General features: G+C 38.0%; 1 long non-coding RNA gene across 1 annotated transcript in view; it reads left to right on the top strand.

The window, feature by feature from the left end:
* The window catches only part of LOC308651881, a 119,822-nt gene extending 100,631 nt beyond the window's left edge, over positions 1 to 19,191 (top strand). The window contains exon 3 of the long non-coding RNA XR_014022679.1: positions 19,005 to 19,191. This is a non-coding gene — a long non-coding RNA (uncharacterized lncRNA). The remainder of the gene's footprint in view (positions 1 to 19,004) is intronic.
* Positions 19,192 to 23,710: the final 4,519 nt, after the last annotated feature.

Genomic DNA, 23,710 nt, shown 5'->3' with positions numbered 1-23,710 from the left:
GTGTAAAATGGGATTCCAAGTCTTCCTGTATCATAATCTCAGGAGAAAGATGGTGCTATGGTTTGAATACAGTCTGTCCTCTAAAACTCCTGTTGAAATTTGATTACCATTGTGGCATAATTAAGAGGCCATTAAGAGGCGATTTGGTAAGTAAGAAAGACCACTGCCTTTCTTGTGAGACTTAGTTAGTTATTGAGAGAGTGGATTGTAAAAAAGTGAGGCTGCCCTCATGTTTTGCATCTTCCACATGCACCTGTTTGCCCTTTTGTATTCCGCCATGTTAGGATACCCTCACTAGACACCATTGCTATGTGCTTGGATTTCCTAGACTCCAGGTCCATGAACCAAAATAACAAATTTCTTTCATAAATGACCCATTCTTAGTGATTCTTTTAAAAAGAGGAACAGACTAAGACAGATGACATTTCTAAGTCCTTATGGTGTTGACCTGGGATATTTTTCTCTTACATAATTACAGAAGACGTACCCAATTTTCTCCACTTTTTCATTTTTACCTTCATGTCCAGTCTAGAGAAGCATATGACAATGAGAAGGAACTCCAGGTCAGAAAGCCAGCAGGCTCTTGACTAATGGAAGCCATGTGTCCCTGGCAGGAGAGGCCCTTCCAGGGGCTCCATTAGGTGGTCACTCTTGCCCACAGCAGTCAGCCCCTCCATGACAGCACACCCTCCAGAGCTTTCTAAACAGGAGCTTTCCAAAAACAACACCACAAAGTGCATCCCTCCTATTCTCTTTGTGATGGTCCGTGGAGTGGCCAAGGGTAGACTTGGGTAGCAAGAGTATAATCACTTTTTATTTTTGGAAGCAAAAACACATCTACTTATTGGCAGCTAAAATGCTGGCATGGACCAGAGGGAAAAGTTTAGATTACACAGCTTCCCAATGCCCTTGTTTATCTAAACCAACCCCTGGGGCACAGGCCTTGGCAAATCTCTCAGCAGTTGCCTTTGAGGAAATCTACCAGAAGTCTTATTCTTTTGTTTTGAAATGTGGATATCAGTTGTAAAAAAAATGAAATGAAATACAGCAAAACAAAACAATCCTTGCAGTGACTTGGAGCTTCCTCTGCCCTCTCCCTACCTTACCTCTGCTCTCTTGCTACTATGGCTGGGGGTGGGGGTGCTCCATGCCCTCCACCTCTATGCCCGCTTCTCCCAGCCAGGTCTGATCCAGCAGGACTCACAGCCCACTGTGATGTCCTTTCATTTGCTGTTGGGTTTGTGTAAGGAGTCATCCACTGTTGCTCCAGTGACATTGAGAAATCACTCTGGCTTTAGCTGTGAGATAAAGGGATGGACACAGCGGAGCCCCATTTTGCCAGAGAGACTCATAAAAGTGTGAATTGGAGTTTATTTAGCAGGAGTGCAGTTGATTTCACATAATAAAAAGTGATTATTCCTGAAATGAGTGGAAAGATTTCTGGGAATCAGAGGTCTCAGTTACCATTCTTGGCTCTGTGGCTTCTCCATCTCTGAGCAGGACCAACTCTACCAGCAGGCTCTCTGGACTTCAGTTTTCCCACCTGGTAGAGGAAGAGGGTAGATGGGGTAACCTTCCACCCAAATTAATGTGGAGTATTACTGTGATGCATGCTGGTAATTCCAGTGGCTCAGGAGGCTGAGGCAGGAGAATTCAAAGTTCAAATCCAGCCTCAGCAACCTATCGAGGTCCTAGGCAAGATCCTGTCTCGAAATGAAAAGCAAGAAGAGCTGTGTATTTGGTTCAGTGGATAAGCACTCCTGGGTTCAATCCCCAGTACTAAGGAAAGAAAAATTGGAAGACTGTATTCATTGACTCATTTAAGTATTCAACTTTTATTGGCAGCTTTCAAGTAGAAATCAAGTTTAAATACTCTATTGATGACTCTATTACTTAATTCAACATTAACCAGCATTTATTATCCTCCAGGCACTAAGAGCTTGGGATATAAAGATACTGCCAGATCCCTTAATGAAGGCACTAAGAGCTTGGGATATAAAGATACTGCCAGATCCTTTAATGAAGAAACTGTTTCGTGTAGAAGGCAGACAGATTCAACATTTATGGGATTATGGTTTACGGTTGCCTGTTCAATAATACCACTATTTCTAGATGCATTTCAAGTTTCTTATCCTCTATTTTCTTTTATGTTACCTTAATCCTTTCTATTGATCTCTTGTGGTATTCTTCATATTCTCGTTGTACGTTCTCACTTGTATTTCAATTTTTCTGCTTTCTCAAGCCCATTCAACCTGTAGACAGGTGCCTCCTTGGGAATCATCGTTTTCTGTCTCTAATGACACAGTGATTGGCACAATAGGTGCTCAATACATATTTGTTCAATGGCAACAACTGGTGAGATCCTAATTGATGTCTTTTTATTGTCAATGTTCAGTTGCCTTCTATTCTTGGTGGACTCTTAGTGTACTAATGAGGGAACCCTAGACTCCCTCAAGGCCCAGTGTTCATCTGGAAGCCAGAGAGAATACTTTTAGAGGAATGGAGGTTGTTTTTTTTTTTTTTCTTGAAGGCAGGGGAAACTCACATTATTAACTTTGGGATTTTTAAGGAAAGCTTCTTTTGTTATCATGGAGTATTCTAGATTATGGAACAGGTGTTGGGACACACCTTCTAGATGAAGGACAGGAATATTCATGGCCAGCAGCTGGAAGTCTGGCCATGAGATAACTCTGACTTTCAATCCAAATATGCCACTGCAGTTGGTTTGCTTTTGGCAAAGCAAGATTTCCTGTTTTTCAGAAAACAGATTTTAAAGAGGCTTAGACAAGAAACTCAAGAGCTTTCTTGCACACCAATCAGTTCTTGCAAAATGGTGTTTTAATTATGTAAGTGCAAGTGAATCAGAAACATCTGAATTAAATTTTCTTGGAAAAAAAAATACAATTGGCTTTTAAAACCAAAGAGAGAAAGTGCTTGGTTGGCTAAAAACAATTTAGGTTTTGTGGTAACCCCAAAGTGTTTGAAAAACAATTTACATATTTGATGAGCTCAAAATGTCTCTGGAGTAGGCCTTGTTCCGAGGATAAAATGGACAATAAATATGGAGATTTAAAACAAGGGTCATTTTGGGTTCCATCTCACAGGATTTCAGTTTTGGTAATCAAAGGTTAAAGAGGCCTCTTATTTTTTTACACAGTACATTTTCGAAACCATTAATACTCTTTAAAAAAATTCAGATAATGAAAATGTCTTATGAACTAGACTTTTCATGATGTCAAAGTAGAATAACTAATGTGACAATTTAATAACATATTTTCTTAAGTTATATTTAACTGAATCTCTCCACAGAGGGCAAATTATTTCAGAAGTCTGAGAGTATTCAGATCCTCAGATAAAGTTCTGCAGCTGCAATATGTTCTCCTATAAAATGAGTGATCAGGATACTTTTTAGGATTTAGGTTTGGTTATTCATGGGACATTCAGCCCAAGGTTCATTAATGCTTGTTAATCAATTTTTGCTGCACTTGCATTTCCCTAAAAGGCTCCTATTTAATCAACTTACTGACATAAGTCAAGTCACAAGAGTGGGTTGATTTTCTGGCTGACCTGAAGCTCAGGTGGGAACCAAAACCAGATGTCCATTAAAAGACATTTTCTGATCAATAATAACTTACCAATTGAATAGGCAATATAGTTTGTCATTTAATGATGAGACATTTAATATATTTAAAGCTAGAATATATTGTCTTCTCTCTAAATAGGTCAGTAGCAGGCAGATCATTTTGCTTCTTTTCCCTGCTCTGTGTACACCTGTCTAGTTCTGATAAACAGGGAGAAAGAGGTAAGTGGCACAGGGTTCTCAATTAAGAGAGGGGAGGACACTGACAAGGAAAAATTCTTCCCGGAATTTACATCTTGGTTTGGATCCTCTAATAGTAGTTTGGCTTGTGAAAATCTCTGCTCTCCCTGTGAAATATTTATAAGCTATGTGTTAAGCCTTTTGCTTGAAGCCTGACATGATTTCTTTCTAGGGTCTTAAAAATAGGTGGCAACTAAGTTCTTGTTGCACTGAATTGATTTTCTATTTCTTTTACCTTGGAACGACAGATCTCCTTCATTCCTGCACCTTTTTGAATTTCAGTTCTTTGTGAGCATTGAGAACATGAGGAACAGAGCAGACATCCTCTCTGCCTCTAAGTCAGGCACTGTACAAGGTGTTATCTATCCAGAGATGATAAAATCCAATCCTGAACCTCAAGCAGCTCATGGTTCAGTGGGAAGGCAGACGTCAAAACAAGAAGTTCTAGTTGGCAGTAGTTTGGATGTGAGTCAGAAGCCACTAGTTACCCCCACATCTGCTTTCCCATGTCTCCTTAGAAATTAAAACTTGTTTTGTATCTGGGTTCATGATCTGCAGAGTGTCCAACAATAACCGAAGCAACTTGCTTTGTTACTAGGTGTGACCACATTCTGCCCATAAAGATATAAATAGAAATGTGTCTTTGTGGACTTCCAAGGAGAGCATGAAGGAAGCTAACTCAGCAGCAGGGGCAGCTTTTTTTTTTTTTTTTTTTTTTTTTTTTTTCTGTTGCCCTCCTTCTTCTGGCCTGAAACTCCAGTAGCCATCTTGAGCATGGAGTAAACTTGAGAAACCCAAGGCTGGAATGATGGAGATCAGGCGTCTAGGTCTCTGAGGGTGTCAAGAAGCAGCTTTGCCAATCTGGAGTGCTTATTCTGAATTTGTTTTGATTTTCACATGAGAAATAGCTTTCTGTTGTTTAAGTTACTGCTGTAATTTTGAAGATTTTTATTCAAAGCAGTTCAACAAAAAAAATCTAACAGAAATGGTATACGTTAGCGATTTCCGTAAGATAATAGGGATCGAGAGCAAAGGGAACTCAGTGTCCAGGAAGTCAGGCAGAAAAGTCTCTCCAGAAAAGGAAATCCTCCAAGAGGAACTCTGAAGAGGGAATGGCCGGTTGCCAGAAGGACAAAGTTGGGGAGGGTGGAGATGTTTGCTGAGATTAGGCTCCAATTGTGTGGATGGCAAAAGAAAACAGAAAACCCCCATGACACCAAAGATTTTGATTTGAAGAATTGGAAAAGTGGAAATGGAGTTTATGGTCGTGGTACTGTGGGAGGAAGAGGTTGAGCAGGGGGTTGGTCCTAATGTTGAGACATTTAATAGTCATCCAAAGAGAGATGTGAAGTAAGCAATTGGATTAAATCTGGAGTTCTGGAGAGAGGTTCACACTACAGTTTCCATGTGGGTGTTATCCACATGTAGCCGGCAACTAAACCACGAAAATGGATGATATCTCTAAAGAAATGACTAGAGGCAGAGTAAGCAGAGGTCCAGGGCTGGAACCTGGTGGTCTCCATCATGTAAACCCTGAGGGGTGATGTAGAAGCATTGCTGTTTTAGGAGGAAAACCATGGAGAGGAATCTACTGGAAGACAAAGCATTTCAAGAAAGATGGAATGAACAATGGTGTCAAATTCTGCTGAGAAGTTATAAAAGTTGAGGACTGATTTTGCCAAAGGATTCAGTAAAAGGGAAGCCATTGTTGAATAAGCACAATAGTTTTATCAGGGTGGCATGCAGAAAATCCTGATTGGAACATGCTGATTTTCCATTGGAATAGGAGGAGGGGGATTACAGAAAACCAGTAAGAGCAATTCTGATTTTAGCAAAAGGAATAGAGCAGTAGTAGTTGAAAGGGAAGTGGAGTCTAGAGAAGGAATTAAAAAAAAAAGCTGAAACCAGCTTCATTTCAGCACAATTTATATATAGTAAAATGCACATATTTAAGCAAATGTTTATCTTTCATTTGACAAAAATATATACTTATCATATACAATATGATGTTTTGAAATGGGCATATATTATTGAATGGCTCAACAAAGCTATTTAACATATGCATTACCTCACATATTTATTTTTGTGGTGAGAACTCTTAAAATCTATTCTCGTCATTATTTTCAAGAGCATTAATAATACATTATTAACTATAGTCACCATGTTGCATAGTAGATCTCTTGAATAGATTCCTCCTAACTGAAATTATACATCCTTTGATCAGCAGCTCCTGAACTCCTCATTCCATCCTGGTAGCCACCATTCTACTTTCTGCTTCTATGGGTTCCACTTTCTTTAGATTTTGCAATTAAGTGAGGTCATGCAGCATTTGTCTTTTTATGTCTGACTTACTTCCCTTAACATAACGTTCTCTAGGTTTATCCATGTTGTTGCAAATGACAGAATTTCCTTTCCTTTTTTTAAAGTTAAGGCTGAATAGGACCATCGATTGTGCACATGGTACCACATTTTCTTTCTCTATTCATCTGACAGCCGTTGTGAATAATGCCGCAGTAAACATGTGAGTGCAGACATCTCCTCAATGGACTGATTTCATTTCCTTTGGATACCCAGGAGTTGGATTGCTGGATCACAGAATACTATTTGTCATTTTTGAGGAATCTCCATACCGTTTTCCATAATGGCTGTACTAATTCAAAATGTACCTATTTTGAGTGTTCATTTTGATGAATTTTGACAAATTTTTATGCCCGTGAAACCACTACCATAACTGAGATAGAAAATGTTTACATCATCCCTCAAAGTTCTTCCGTGCCTCTTTTTAGTCAATTCCTCCTTGCAGACCGGGGCAACCACTAATCTGCTTTCTGTCTCTATAGATTATGTTTGCCTTTTATGGAATTTCTTTTAAATGAAATCATACGGTATGTATTCCTTTGTATCTGGATTTTCTTCACTGGGTTTTTTTTTTTCTTAGTTTTATCCATACTTCAAGGTATCATTGTTCACTACTTGTATTTCTGGGTAGTATTTTTTATATGGACACCTACAATTTGCTTTTCCATTCACCCAATGATTGACATTTATGTCATTTCCAGTTTGTGTGCTTGGTGAATTAAGGTCCTATGTACATTTTGTGTGTGAGCCTTTGTGTGAACCTAGGTTTGCACTTCTACTGGGTAAGTTATTTAGGAATGGGGTTGCTGGGTCACATTGGCAAGCATGTCTATAACTTTACAAGCAACCACCAAATTGTTTTTCTAAAGTAACTGGGTTTTTTTTTTTTTTTTTTTATCCCAGAACTACATAAGAGTTCCAGTTGCTCCAAGTTCTTCCAAAATCTGGTATTTTATAACTAGACTAGTGGATGTGGTAGGTACCTTATTGTAGTTTTATATTTTTCTTAAGGCAATTGGGTAATTTGGAATTTGGAAGGGATTTGTATACCTCACCTGAGTTGTCCAACTTACTATTCTAAATTTATTCACCATATTCTCTGACTTTCTCATGAATGCTAGAATGGTCTGTATTAGAGCACTTACTCTCGTTCCTGCTACAGGTATTCTGTGATTTTGATCTTTTTTTGTTGTTGTTGTTTTGTTATATTTGATGATTAACTTAGCTAATTTATCAAATTTGTTTTGTGTTTTTGAGGAACTAACTTTTGATTTGTATTCATTTTCCTTATTTTTTGTTGGTTTTCTATTCTGTTGCCTTTTATTCTGATATCTATTATTTCATCCCTTTAATGTATGCTGCATTTAATTTGCTCTTCTTTCTCTAGCTTAATACTGTGAAAGTTATATCATTGATGTTTTTCTTTCCTGAAGTATTTAAATATATACATTTTACCCTGTGGTCTTAGCTGCATTCCATAAATTTTATTGCTGTTTCCATTGCTATTTAATTAAGAATTTTCTAATTTCCATTGTGATTTGTTTCTTTGAATACATTTAGTATAGGGTTCAATTTTAAAAATATTTCCAGGTTTCTTTCTATTATTGATTTTACTTAATGCTATTGTATTCAGAGAACATATTCTGTATTATATCAGTCTTTTAAAATTCACTGAAACTTATTTTGTGGCCTAGTAAATAACATCACTGAGTGAATGTTTCATGTGTCCTTAAAAAAAAAAAAAGCATATCCTCTGTTCTCTCTTAAACTCTTACTGGATAAACATTGAAACTTTGAATCTTTTATCTATTCTGTAAACTTCTGTTTCGTATTTTCCATCACATTTCTGTGTATATTGTGTTCCGGGGAAATTCTGTAGCTTAATCTTTGAGATTTCTGATTTGCTGTTCATCATATTTATTCTCCTATTCAGTCAATTTCTTAGGTTTTTCAAATATCATAGTTCTTTTTTCATTTTTAAGATCTTCAACTAATTCTTTTATGTAGTGATTTTCTTTTATTTCACGGATGTGATGTGTTCTATCCCTTTGAGAAAATTAATATTTTCTTGTAAAAGTTTTTATTTGTTTTACTAACTGTATGTTCACAAGTGTCAGTTCTGCTGGTCTTGAAGTTTGATAATTTCATCAGGATGTTTGGTGATTCTGGGTTTATGCTTCTTTCATATTCCCTTATTCGTACATGGCTGCCATTGTGGTTCACCATAATTACTTCCAGTTATTGTAGGGGAGAAGAAGATTGTTCAGCTGGCCAGTATTTACCAGTAGCTCATATACTGGATGCATGGAATTATGTCTTCCCTGAGGGTATAACTAGATTCCTGTGGGACTTTCCTATCCATTGGACCTAAACACTCGTTTCTTACCTCAGAAGTAAAAGTCTTCTGCTTATATCATGTCTCAACTTAAGATAAACAAGCAAACAGCAAAAGCCTTTCTGGATACTTTGAGTGAAGTGATTAAGTAACTCATTGTGTCATGCTCTTGCTTCTGCATTTTGGAGTCTCTAAATGTATTTTTAATGTAGGCCAAAGTCTTATGTGTAATTATCGAGTGCTGTTAACTTCCTTCACTCATTCCTTTCTAGTTTCTATCTGAACAAATTTGTTTTATCTTCTGGAGTGGCTATTAAAATTTTTAAAAATTATTTTTCTGTTATTTTATGTTCAACATTTGATTCTCTTCTGCATTTTTATCTCCAGATTTATTCAGTTACTTCTCTGTTTTCTTAGTAAAATTTGTTAGAATTATTTTATCTCACCATCTTGATTTTAAATACCAACTCCTATAGTTGAAAATTTGATTATTTTGTACTTTCTGATAATCTTGATTTCCTTAAATTTGTTTCCTTATTCATATTTTTTCATTCTTTTTAATTTACTAATAAAACAATGTCTTAGTCTGTTTGTGCTACTATAACAAAATACCACAGACTGGGTTATTTATAAAAAACAGAAATTTATTTCCTCATAATTCTAAAGGGTGGGAAGACCAAGATCAATGTTCAGATAGGTTAGGCCACAGCAAATACTAAGACTATTAATTTGCCTTATATTTCAGTTTTATTCTATCTCACAAGTTTTGGTTTTTAAGATTATTTCTTAAAATTATTTTCTAAATTAGTTGTGATTATATTTTAACTATTAAGTCAAGGAGGAAATGAAAAGGCTTTGTAATTCCTAATTAGTAAGTTTTTAAAAAAAGATTTTGCTTTTCTTTCTGGAATTCTCTAGCAAATATCTTGTCATATCTCACTGATTCTAGTTAAGCTTATATTCATCTGGATACCAAGTATGTACTCATCTCTGAGCCAATTATTCTAGTCAGGGTGATGAGAAGTTAAACACCGTGACTCAGCATAAATGACTGATAGTGGTGGGTGAGTAATTCTCCAAAGACTAGGGAGAGCACTGTTTGAATCGGGAAAGAGTGATGGATTCTGGAAGCTAATCAAAAATATTTACTAGTGTGAACATCTGTTTTCATTCTTTACTGTCATAATGAAAAGTTAATGGCTGCTATATTATCTTAACAAATACTAGTACAATACAGAAGTTAACAGAAATAACAGCTTTAGATTTGCCTACTAATTCACTTTTAAAATTCATCTCCTCATTTTATTGTTATACCTTTCACATGAAATACTTAAGGCCTATTATTGTTCTTATCTTGCAGATGTGGAAACTGAGGCTCAGAGAAAGGATGTAACTTTCCTAAAATTCCACATTTATTATTCTGAAGAACTATTTCTGGGGCTAGCCAAGAAAGCACACTTTTCCACTGCAAGTTCAACTAAAAACACCATTTGTCTTCTTTATCTCAATCCCAACAAGTTTTTTTCTCATTTTAAAATTGCCGTATAATTTTTGGTGCCAATTACCCTGTTTTGAATTGCCACCAAAAAACCCTATCATTTTCACTATATACTTACTTTTTCTTAGGGGGTAAATTATATATATTCCTAACCTCACAATTCAGGTTGGCCTGGGGTGAGTAAATATGATGTTTTTTTTTTTTTTCAATACCATATTTGAAAGTGCTGGGCCATTGTGTATAGCTTTTCTTTTGTGTTATTCTCTATTTTCTAGGTTTAATGGTTTAAAATCCTATTATCTTATTAACCAATTCATGTAGGTTGCATTCAGACTAGCTAATAGTGTTTCATACAGTCTCAAAATTTGGGAACATTATCAATTATTTAAAATCACAACTCTTTACATTTCTACCTTTTAGAAGGGGCAAAATTTTTTTTAGATTGAAACTCTAAGTAAAAAACATGTTTATTTCTTAAAATTTGATACTGCAGTGACTGCATTAAGGAACAGATGGGTTAACTCTTTAGGTCTTAACTTTAACTCTTAGACACATTGTCATTATGTAGTATCTGGAATTTCTAGTAGCTTCGAGTAGACTTGCAAATCATTTAGAACAAAGATTCATAATTTGATCTCATATTTTAGCTCAATACCATGAACAGAATTATTTTGTTTTGTATCTAATGGATATCAACCAAAGGCAAAATACAGGAACTAAATTATTTCTTGGAAATAGTTCCTATTTTATTGTACAAATCCTGATCATATGGTTCTCTCTTCTACCTCTTTAAATATAAGAATGTTTTAATTTTATTTGGCTTTGAAATTGGTGTTTGGAGTGTCATAGATTTTAAAGATTCCAAATCATATAGAAGGAGCCATGAATAAGGGCTGAGCTTTAAGCTTAAAATATGGCTCATACTCAGTCTTTTAAATATTTTTTTGTTTGTTTTAGAAAAGACGTATATTTCTGAAGCTTTGCATATGTTAAAAGAGGGCAACATGCTGTATTAGAGAGATCACTGCCATTGAGTTTGGAAGGCCTGGCTCTGGCATAGATTAGCTGTGGGACATGGGGTTCTACGCTTGGTTTCCCTGAGCTTGTATTCTCAGCTTGTGTATGACTTCATAGAGTGATTGAGAGAATCCAAGGGGAGTAAATAAGGAAGAGGCTTTGGGAATTGCCAAAGGCAGTGCAGAGTGGTGGCCCTAGTGGCTTTGTGTGTATGTCCTTTAGGTCTTAGTGTAAACAAAGGTCTGCCAGCTCATCAGGAAGGGAAAGCAGGGGTCATACGTGAAAGAAGCATCCCCTTCTTGAAGGAAATTCTTTTCATTCAATGATGTTTAGAATTGGCAGAGACATGCCCTAGTTCTAGATTGCAAAGGATAGCATCTCCATGGCTATGCTGTGTTCATTTCTGTCTTCTCACTCTTTCTTTCCATAAAGAATGATAGTTTGGGAATTTCCAAATGCTTGCTCATAATTCGGATACTTGTACAAATGGTAGTGGGTTTGATATTTTAAGGGTTATTGTTACAAATACAATGTAATTTCTTCTGCTTTTTTTTTCTTCTGCTTTTTTTTTTTGGACATTTATAATGGCTTTCCTCTTCTGATTTAAGTTATGTATTTGGGATTCTTTTAATATGCATATCAGTATTTCAGAGAAAAATACATTCAGAAGTTTCATTCTGATTAATTAACTTAGAACTTCATTATGAAAACATTTATGTAGCACAGATAACTAGTGGTTATTGAGAATACTAAATCAAATAAGAAAAGGCAGCCTACAATTGGAGCCGGGAAAGTGGAGATCCACAGAACTAACTCTCATTGAATACAAGAATAGCAAAATGCACTCTAGCTTGGACCAGACACTAATGTACATTTTTTTTAAAAAAATTTGATTGCCAAAGGTAGGGTGAAAAGATCTGATATTAAACACATCAAGTAATTGCTTCTATTTATTTTAGAGTCCACAAGCTGACTGTAGGCTAGATTTGGCTTTGCCTATGTGTTTGCTTTGGCTTACAGAATATTTAAAAATGTTGAGCCAACATGAAAGCATTCGGAGATTTCATACAAAAGTCCAAATTTCCTAGTTTGCCTTGAACATTTTAAAACGCTTGGCAAACACTTGTCCTGCTTCCAAAGAGGACAAGAGTCACCCGGAGATGAGAATCTGCTTGCCTGATATAAGCCAAGTGCTCTCATGTTCACCTCTTGCCGCACCCATTTCTATACCAACCTGCTGGATATTTCTGAAACAACCAAGCAGGCTTCACCTCAGGACCTTTGTACTTGACGATCTCTAGTCTGGAACCTTCTTCTTCTGAGCACCTGTATGGCTCTATCTCTTATATTATTCAGGTCTTTGCTCAGAGGTCCCCTCCAGTAGAAGCTTTCCCTGACCTCCCTCTCTGCCAGGACACACCCCACCTCATCACTCTCCCTTTATCCTTCTTTATTGTTCTTACAGCTACTTACCATCAGATGACATATGATACATACTTTAATGCATTTACTTTCTTGTTATGTATGCCCTTCTGGTGGTATACAGGCGTTGTGAGAGCAGGATCTTTGCTCAGCATCTGGCACTCACTAAAGTTGCGTTGGCTGAATGCTGCTCTTGCAGTTCTACTCAGTTTCTGAACATGACAGGGATCCGGGTAAATGGGTCCCTGATGTGCCCTGGCTCCTACGGAAAAACCAAATGACCCTGCAGTTTGAATCATTAAAAACTGACCTGTAACCTCATAGACACAACATGTATGTGTGTATCATGCATCACACCTAAAACCTACATAAAAATTTAAAAATTTGCATTATGTGCAGACCATGAGAAGTTGTATTAGAAGGATACTGAATAAAGAGCCACATTAGATGTATACTGAATCAAGGACTCTGTTTGCCCACGGGCCCTATGAATTCAAGAGGTGATGGGGTACGTGTGATCTGGGATCTGCAGTCTCATTTGGACCTAGCTGAAGTTCTGAGTATTTGGAGGCTGTCCTTACCACCTGACAATATAACCAGTGTGTTGTGAAGTTTAGTTCAGTTCATGTTTAAACAGCAAAGTGATGGAGATGGGAGGTGGAGGGGAAGATGAGGTGGAAAATTACATCTTAAGGTTTTTTTGTCTCTGAGTTTTCATATTCCCCTGTACTGCTCCACATTGAAGTAAAAATTATACCATTAGGAGAAAGAACCTAAAAAACTTTTGACAGGATCACTGAGAAGGAAATGGGGGAAGGAATATTTTAAGTCCAGATATATTTACCAATATGTAAAAACAAGCTCCCATAATCCTCCTGTCCTCACTGTGCCCTCAGCAAGTGACACAAACATGGAGAAATTTATGTAATTCAGTGGGTCTCACACTCTTGAAAGGAATACTGGAGGAGGTGAGTATCCCTGACTGTGAGTTTGTGTGTCCATAGTCTGACCTGGAAAGTGTGTGTGTGTGTGTGTGTGTGTGTGTGTGTTTTCCAACAATTAAGAGATATTCCAGTTTGTTGCTTGGTATATCTGCCTCATTCCTACTTATTTCCAATTCTCTTTCTTCACTCTCCTTTCCTTACCACTGAAGAAAAAGCACAAGCTCACTGAGTACAGGGTTTAATCAACTCCAATCTATGCCCTCTTTCCCTTCAATGGCCTCCCATGGCTCTCACTCTCATTATCTCTCTATTGTATAATAAATAATTTTAAGGCATTCTCATTCACCCAGAATATGTTTACTGATGGCTTACTAGTTCCAGGCACTAGAGATGCACAGCAGAACAATAAGCATTTTGAACACTTTCTATGAGCTGAGTCAGCTCCAAGGAGAATTTTTACAGGCACTGGTTAAAAATCCAGTAAAGAAATATGTTGAGCAAAAGTAATCAAATGATATTTTTGCCCTGCAGAAGATAGGCACTTAATCCCAGTGTTCTGTGGAAAATGTCAACGTGAGATGTGCTTGGAGGTGCGGATGCCAATAGTTCTCTATCAAAATAACTACCAATTCTAACAGTGGAGAACAATGTCTCGGACCAGATGTTTCGTGACATATGCATAAACACCACACACGAACAGGCTGATGTATTTTATTAGCCTTTCTTCCTCAGGCTGAGAAGCCTAACCCTGAGATATAGGAAAGTTATGCCAACATTGTATAGAAAACCCTCAGCCTCTTGTGATGCCTAAAGATGGAAATATAAACACTTTTTCAGAGACCAGCTGAGTAGGTGGCCCCTGGTAATGAAGGATATCTTTTTTTAGAGATGTTTTAATCAACCAATGATTGAGATGACATCATATATTGTTTTTAGCTAAATTCTGTGGCAGAAAGTGGGAAGGAAGAAACCGCAGTGCTGTAGGAAAGTTACTGTCATTCAGTATTTCCAAGATTTTTAAAAATCAAGACTGGGTAAGCAGTCCTAGTACCAGCAAGACTAGTTTTCTTGAAGAGATTTCGTTGCTCTTCCATTGACTCACAAATGGGCTCAACTGTATGTTCCTCGAGGGCTCTGACTCTGGAAGGAGAAGTTCTGAGACCATTGATTTTTCTGATAACTATGTTAATAAAAAAAACTTATTGGTTTCCATGCAGGGTGTTAAAAATATATCCAAAGAGTCTGCTTACCTTCACTAGTAACTGCAGCTTGGAGACTGGTGGAGTCTTTGCTGAAGGTTGAAGATCTTGCACCGTTGGACATTGTCTAGTCCCCACATGTATACAATGGAAATCCTAACAATGTGGTCTAAATGGATAGCACAGGACATTGTAGATCTTGAATACTGGATTAAATATTGGACTCTGGGTAGGTGTGTGTGTGTGTGTGTGTGTGTGTGTGTGTGTGTACGCGCGCTTCAGAACCTCAGCCATGAGCTTCCTAAGCAGAAAGAGACTCTCTCTTACTGACAAAGTTACCTGAATCGGAAGTGACAGGGGAATGGTTTGAACCCACAGACTTTAACAGTTCACAACAGTCCCATTTTATAAATAAATAAAGTGAGCCCTAGAGAATTAAGGTGGATTATCCAAGGCAATAGAATTGGCTAAAGCAAACGTAGGCCAGACTGGTGTCTCCCAGACTGGTGTCTCTCTACCACTCCATATAACGGGCTCCAAGAGCAGCCTGCTGGGATTCCAGCCCAGACTTGGGACAAAGGGACTCCCACCATATCATCTGTAGTACTGAAAGACCTGCTCAGTCTCTTGGGGGAAGGCTCTTTCCTCTTCTCTCTCATTTATGTGACCCCCTCCTGTGACCATTACTGTTCCAGGTTCTTGACTTCTGGCCCCATGACAAGCTTGTACAGAAGTGTTATCACTATCCTCAATCTACAGATGGATGAAAACTGAGTTCCGTTGTCATTAAGGAACTTGTTCAAGGTTGCATAAGTGGAAAGAGACTGAACTAGAATCTTGGTCAATGAGGTCTGAAACAACCTCTTTCCACAACTCACAGTGGCCTTCACTGTGGCTCTGGGTAGGGGTGCCAGTGCTCTGTACAAACATCTCCTCCCACCTCACCCCAGAGATCCCTTCCAAGTTTGGCCAGGTGCCTAGCACCTGTGTGTCAGGAGCCAACTTTAGCTAGACCCTGCAGGCATCATGAGAAGACCAGACTGGGTGGGCATGTCACTCCCAACTATGTGGACAAATGTTTGATTGGCCTTAGTTCACCATTGGGTGGAGTCCACTCTGGGCAGAACACTTAGTGGCTGAATAAACACTGGGAGCATCTTGGAAAGGCTGCCTGGGCTGGTGGTTTGACACTGATTTTGGCTGTTTGGAGAGGCGCCGCTGAAAGCCAGCCTTGACCACTGGTGTGCTATGGAGAGTCCTTGCCTTTTTAGCCTCTTGCTGTCCTAGTTTCCTTGGAGGTCAACTGAGGACAAACGAATTCTGTTATTTCTGCTAAGTTTCTCCTCTCTGGGCTGAGGACAGAGGCAAGAGAAGCCTCCAAAATGCTGGACGGAATAAATTCGATGCAGTCAAAATGGAAGAGGCTACTTCAGAACCTCCAACTGGGAGGGTGACAGAGACACATAACCCTGAGCACAGATGGAGGAAATTCTTTTTTATTTTCTATTCTCGGACGCCTGTGGAACTGGTCTGTTAGCAGAGCTGTTTCCTTGTAGCATGTCAAGGACTGGGATAGGGGTTTGGAGTAGCTAAACTGATAGTTTATACTGAGGGTTCCTTACCTGGCTAGGACCTCACTTGAGATCTCAGAAGGGCATGGCTGCTTATGACTGTGAGCTCATATGGAGAAGAGGGGGAGTCAGTGTGTGATTATGAGTGCTGCTGGGTTGAGGTTGGAGATGTGTGTTCAGGAAGAGTGTTCCCAAGGGGCAAAACCACTCCATGCTATGGAGGAAGTTGAAGAAGCTCTGTTGGTGAATTACTCAGACTTAATACTAAAGTGTGACCATCTGGGCCTAATTCACAGTATTTTCTCATTAGTCCATATAAAGATCTAATCTGTGAACATTTGAAAACTTGCAGGAGATCTCGAGAACTAGCCTAGAAGAATGTCTTTGATATAGTAAATGTTCCTGTACTGTATCTATACAGTTGGTTTTCTCTATCTGATTGAACCAGGCATTTGGATAATCAAAGTAATTGGTGGGGTGATCATGTGTCATTGTATTTTCAAAAACATAGTGAGCAAGAGACAAAGAGTAAGACCATCTCTAATGAGCATATGGTAATCCATTTCTCGTAGAACTATTCCAGAGAGATGCATCTTGGGAGCTGGGAGAACTGCACCATTGATTTTTAAGTTGCCCTCTTCCTGTTGGTCTCTACCCAAGTAAAATAATTATACTTGAGCAGTTTCTGATACTGTATCTCACAGAGAATGCTGTAATTATTGAGGGGCTGAAAAATGTCTGACAAACATAAAGGACACGTTGCTCTAAGTAGCCTGGAAAAGCATCCAAGCAGCTAAATGACTTAATGTGACGAATGAGCAATGTAAGAATCAACATTCTTACACCCGTACATTACAGTGGATCTCTTGAGTTCCATTTCTTTCCCCACCAATGTTGGTGAACAAGAATTGGGGACTAACTACACTTAGGAAGTAGAATTAGGATCTGGATAATTTATACTTTATAATAATTAATAATAGTAATATAGCCCTAAATAAGAATTATCCCCTTTTTCCAACAAATACGCCAGCTTAGGCCTTTTTATTGTGTGAATATTTGGTGAGATAAAGGAAAAAGCATTAAAATAAATACTGAGACTTCTGGGAGAGTGAAAGTCAGATATTTAAAGGAACTAAAGCCTTCTCTTTCTCATCCTTCCAAAGTTCAGCTTAAATTTCTGTAAATAGCCCCTCCCCCTGCCGGAAGGCCTTTCTGACCTCTCCAAAATGTCAGTCTCTATTTCTTATGATTTCACAGCCCCTGGGACTTTTCTTTGCAACATTAATAGCAATTGTAATTCTGCCCCTATAATTATTTGTCCAACAGCCCTCACACAAAAACATGGCCTCCTGTGTCTTGTCATGGCCTCAATTTTCCATCTCCTAAAACTCTGTCTGTCACATAGTAGGCATGACTCATGCTTGTGAGTCTTATTGCAATAATCTCATTCTTTACATGGTATGAGTTAGGTATTGATGGAATTATATTAGTTTAAAAAACTAGAACTTTCTCTAGATGAACTGATGAGTCTAAGGATGCAATTATTTTCTGAAAGAATATTCTGAACTGCTGGATGATCATGCAGCCTAGAGCAACTCAGTTACTCTGGATTCACGTTTGGGGAGAGGAAATGACCACATCAAGATTAGATTCCTCTTCTCTTCACTTGTCAGCAAGCCTCCACGCTTCCTCATAACGAAGATTTATGAAAATACCATTGGGAAGAGTTATTGCAGGCGTGGAAACCAAAGAATGATGGTCACTGAGTCTGCTTTATGTGCCATAACTGAAGAGTCTTCATTGTAGTTCAAGGGTTAGGTTGTTTCCACATCCTGTCTCCATATAAGCAAATCTGTTGCTTCTTAATATAGGTACCAGATCTACACAGTGGAATGATGTATTGGAATCTTGCAAACTTTTTTTTCCTTCTAATTTAAGTGGGAATTTTCAGAATAAAAGTCAAAGAGAACCATAAATAAACAAAGAATAAAGTCATAAACTTGACAAATGACAGAAAAAAAAAAAGTGATTTCTCTCCCTGCTCTCTCCCAGGACATTGAAAACAAGATTTTTAAGACAAATTGTTAAATTCAGGTGAGGGTATGAATTTTATCTTTCCACGTCTGGTGGTGTGATGATGATGATGATGATGATTCTTTTTGTTCTTCTTCCGTGTTTTCTGTAAAACCCTTTTAAATCAAAGGGTCAATCTTTAACTGACATTTTTTTTTCTTACTTTGTAGGTATCCATTTTTGTTACTTGCAATAACTTGTGTTCATTTGAAAATCAAAATTCAATTTTGTTGAGCCCCCAAATCAGGTTTCTAAAGGTGGAGGTGTGCTGTTCTCTCTTTCCATTCAGCAGGCACAGAATGCTGTTTCACAAAGAACTCAGTGGGCCATACCTGCTCCCAAACCAGTCCCGCTCTTAGATCTGAACAAGGAGCTGTGCGTACCTCCTCCCAGGGCTTTCAAGACTATCACTCCTCATGATAAGTGGTCCTGTCAGTCAATGCCCTTGGAGTGCCCACTTGATGCACTGATGTCAGGCTCTCCGTAATCAGGTTCCAGTTGCCCAGGGGTAAGGGAAGGATCTTCACTGCATGAATGAGATAACTCCTAGGCTCCTCTAATCCTCCCTGTGGGTGGTGGTGTGTGGAAGGCAGCCATGCAGCCAACACTGAAAGAGATCCCATTGCAGGCATGCAGAGATTATACCCTAAAGAGTGCAACAGACATGGTGGGAAGATATGTTGTTGTACATTCATTCTATGAAATTCCAAACAGCAAATTTAACTTAACAAAAACAAAAACCAATTATTGTTCACATTTGCCTTCAGATTCTGGGGAAGACTTCTATTTATGGTCATCACCCAAGAACCAAGCAGAGTAAGACCTTCGGAAGAGACACTGGAAGTCAGTATTCACGTGGGTGATGCAGTGCATGGTTATGATGGAATCCACATCAATAAATACAGGGGCAAGAAGATCAGGAATATTTCAATCCAATAGGCTTTGAAGACCCTTGGCCTTGTGAGTAACAACAATGTGGCTACTTTTATTTATTTTTTTCATGGTAGAAGACATGAAATTATACAGTGAGGGCATAATGGACCACAAAGAGCCTAAAGAGATAGTTTCTGGTCTTGGATAGGAAAAGGTGGTGCCTAGTACCATGTGGTGCACTGATTGGACAATACATAAATACATAAGTAACTTTCATACTCAATTCTCTATATCTTCATTGATTAATTACTGTACTCACACAGACCCATGATTTTATAATTTTTAAATTGAGGTCAAATTCATCTAATATTAATGATTTTCAAGTATACAGTTTAGTAGCACTTAATATATTCATGAAGTTGTGCAGTTATCACGTCTATCTAGTTCCAAAACATTTTTGTTATTCCAAAAGGAAACCCTGAGCCCACTAAGCAGTCACTCTTTCTTCCACAGTTCCTGGAATACTACTGTGCTTTCTGTCTCCATGGATTGGCCTATGCTATATATTTTATAAAATGGAAATATAAATACAAATGGGAGCCTATGATATGTGTTTGACTTCCTTTGATTAGCATATTTTTTGGAAGTTTCAGCCATGTTAAGGTCTGATTCAATACTCCCTTCCTTTTTATAGCTGAATAATATTTCCTTTTATGCATAATAATATTTCCTACAACAACTCCCACGTTGTGTTGATGCATTCATCAACTGAAGCACACTTGAATTTTTTCCACCTTTTGACTATTGTGAGTAGTGCTGCTATAAATATTCTTGTACTTGTTTTTGATGAATACTTTTTTTTTTCAATTTGTATGAGCGTAAACTTAGGAGGACACTTTTGGGGTCACATCAGAACTCTACATGGAATCATTTGAGGAACGGCCAGACTGTTTTCCAAACCATTTTACATTCCTACCATCAGTGTATGAGGGTTTCAATTTCTTTACATCCTCACCAACACTTATTTTCCATTATTTTTATTAAAGCCATTATTCAAGTGGGTGTGAAATATTATCTCAGTGTGGTTTTGATTTAATCTTTTTTAATTGAATCATTTCTTTAGACATTTCTTTCCAGTAAAAAATATTTGCACGAGGTCTTACATATCCAGGAACAGCTTAAAACAACTCCTCAGAGAACCAGTGAGGTGTTCCTTTCTTCCTTCCTTGAAATTCTTAGTTTGAGAATAATTCACGTGTTAGATAAAACAGGTAGGTGTATTAAACGTGGTCATATTTTGAAGGCATATTTTGAAATGCTGAAAACTTCCAATGCACAGACGCAGAATCTCAGGCTCCTACCTCAGATTCCTAGAGTGGAAATTTGCAGTTGAACAAGATCACCAGGTGATTCTTAAGCACATTTAAGGTCAAAATACACTGAGAATTTCCTGTCTTACTGTGGATGGAAAGTCCATGCTAGAAAACCATTCACAGATGCAGTAGCTAGAGTTCAAGCTTAATAAGACCCAGGTGCTGTGTGAAGAGCTAGCACAGTGGTTCTCAAACATGGCTTATGCTGGGAATCCTGAGTTTGAAAATATTTGAGTACCTGGGCTCTATGCCCTGGAGATCCTGGTTTAACTGGTCCTGGGTGGAGCCCATGTCTCAGGATTCTAATCAACAGTCAAGTTTGAGAACTATGTATTAACTAAGCTAATTAGAAGGAATTCAGAGAGATGGTGATTCTTAGATTAGTGTTTGGAAAATTGAAAGGAATAAGATTTTGCCATGAGGGCAGAGAGAGGCAGAGGATTGTCCAGGGCTGCTAGAATAAGGCAGAGAGCAGAAGCTAGGGCTTGGAGTAAGAAGAATCCATTGGTAAAGAACCTTAAAGGCTTCAACTAGAATTTTAATATTGTGCATAAGGCAGTTGGGAGTTGTTGTAGGATCATCAGAATGGGAACAGATGACATTTGTTGTTGCTTGGGGGAGGGGATCCCCAAACAGGGAAGTTGGTATAATATAAGGTATGACCTAGGGCTTTGCCAATAGGATTGAAAAGAACGAGAAAGAAGACCAGTATAAATAAGCTTCCTTTGAGGTTTAGGTGTATCATTATATCTCATGAGTAGTTCTCTGCCTAACTCAAACTTTCTGCTAATTCAAGAAAGTATTGAGTATTTTCTAAGAATCAATCAAAAATCATTCTGAGTGCATGGTTGCCTTAGGAAGCTTCCTATACCTACAAAAGTTCCTGCTGCTGATAGTTAACCAACTCTGGAGTCTCCCATTCATGAATACTATTTTCCTTCATTCAGTAAGTATTTCTTAAGCATATGCCTGGGCTATTACAGAGAGGACTGACCAACCAGTAGTGCTTTGGACTTGCTAAGAGATTCTCAATGGGGAACAGTCCTCTACAGGTTGGGTTTTAGAAATTTAGGGGGTATTTTTGATGATTGCAACAATTTAGGTGAACTGCTAGTTCATGGCAGAGCCAGGGATGTTAGACCAACTGCTACTCCCAGGACAATCCTGCACAAAGAAGAGTGGTCCCCACACAACTTCCAAATAGGTCAGACATTCATGTAGGTGGAAATCCTATTTAAAATGAGCTGAGCATAGCACTTAATTCAAATATATACAATTATTTCAACTTCTACCTAAATACAAATATATGTGCACACACATACACACTCATTTCTTCCTGTTGTTATCATATATAAAACTTTCCCGAAATGGTCCTGCAGTGAACATTGAGGGAGGATAGTGCCTTGTTTAATTCTTTACCAAGAATTGTTCACTGTTTTAGAAAATGACACCACCCACAGAAAGGCTGAATCTGGCCTTTGAGACAGTACATTTATATTGTTCTAAGCCACCCAGTTTGCGGAACTTTGCTACAGCAGCTCTAGCAAACTAATAAATCACACAATAAAAGTTTGTAGAGTAGTGAATGAATGAATGGTAGCACCAATAGATCCACTTTCTCAGCGTGATTGTTCAAAGAAGTTTTCTCAGAAGTGCCTTCCTCTTCCCCTAACTTCCCAGAAGTTTGTGGCTATCCATTTAAGAAACAGAAGAAATTATTTCAAGGTTCCTAGGCAAATCCTTCACAGAGGACAAACTGTTATTTTTGTTTAGACCATTTGGTTGTGAGAAGGCAACAGTGAGTGCAGTCAGAAGGTTAGTGGGGTGAAATCAATGACGTCGATTCCATCTCACTCCAGTCAGAACGATAATTGTCAAGAATATGAGAAACAATAAATGTTGGCAAGGATGTGGGGAAAACAGTACCCTCATACATTGCTGGGGGGACTGCAAATTGGTGCAACCACTCTGAAAAGCAGTATGGAGAGTCCTCAGAAAACTTGGAATGGAACCACCATTTGACCCAGTCATCTCACTCCTTGATTTATGCCCAAAGGACTTAAAATCAGCATACTACAGTGATGCAGCCACATCAATGTTTATAGCAGCACAACTCACAATAGCCAAGCCATGGAAACAACCTAGGTGTCCTTTAACAGATGAATGGATAAAGAAAATGGAATATACACAATGAAAAGAAAATGGAAAATACACAGTGGGATATTACTCAGCCATAAAGAATGAAATTATGGCATTTCTGGTAAATGGATGGAACTGGAGACTATCATGCTAAGTGAAATAAGACAATCCCTCCAAAAAAAGGCGATATATATATATATATATATATATATATATATATATATATTACATCATATATATGTCATGTATATCTAAAAAGAATGATTTTTTAAAAGACAAAAAAAGAAATACATCACATAAAAGTAACTCAAATTTTACTGTGTACTAGAATTCATCTTGGTGCTTTATACATATTCACTGATTTAATTTTCATAATAGCCCTCTGAAACAGGTGCTCTTGTTATCCCTAATATCCATATAAGAGACAAAGGCACAGAGAGGTAAGTGACTTCTTAAGAGGAGAGAGCAGGGAAATGATGGAAATGGAGTTTCACCTTGGCAGGCTGGCTCTCCTACACTGTCTTGCTGTACATACTAAGACTAGAACCCTTGAAAACTTTCTTGGTGAGAACAAGAGGGAGGAACTCAGGAGTTTGAGAATGGGCAGAAATAAATAACATGAGAGCAGGTAGAAGAGAGAAAGAGACAAGGGAAAGAGACAAAAAAAACTTCTGGGAATGGGTGATGATCATTCCAGCAGTAAAAATGAAAACTTTTATTAGTCCTAGAAAAAATTCTAGTGGAATTTTTTGGATCCTCTAGGTACAGAATCATGTTGTCAGCAAACAGTGATAGTTTGAGTTCTTCTTTTCCTATCCGTATTCCTTTAATTTCTTGCATCTGTCTGATTGCTCTGGCTAGAGTTTCAAGAACTATGTTTAAATAAAAGTGGTGAAAGAGGGCATCCCTGTCTTGTTCCAGTTTTTAAAGGGAATGCTTTCAATTTTTCTCCATTTAGAATGATGTTGGCCTTGGGCTTAGCATAGATAGCTAAGTGTTGAGATATGTTCCTGATATCCCTAGATTTTCTAGTGTTTTGAACATGAAGGGGTGCTCAATTTTGTTGAATGCTTTTTAAGCATCATTGA

Source organism: Spermophilus citellus (genome assembly GCF_964194105.1).
Source record: "Spermophilus citellus genome assembly, chromosome: 1".
Classification (NCBI taxonomy): domain Eukaryota; kingdom Metazoa; phylum Chordata; class Mammalia; order Rodentia; family Sciuridae; genus Spermophilus; species Spermophilus citellus.
The sequence above is the reverse complement of the archived record's forward strand: the minus strand, read 5'-3'. Positions and strand labels throughout refer to the sequence as shown.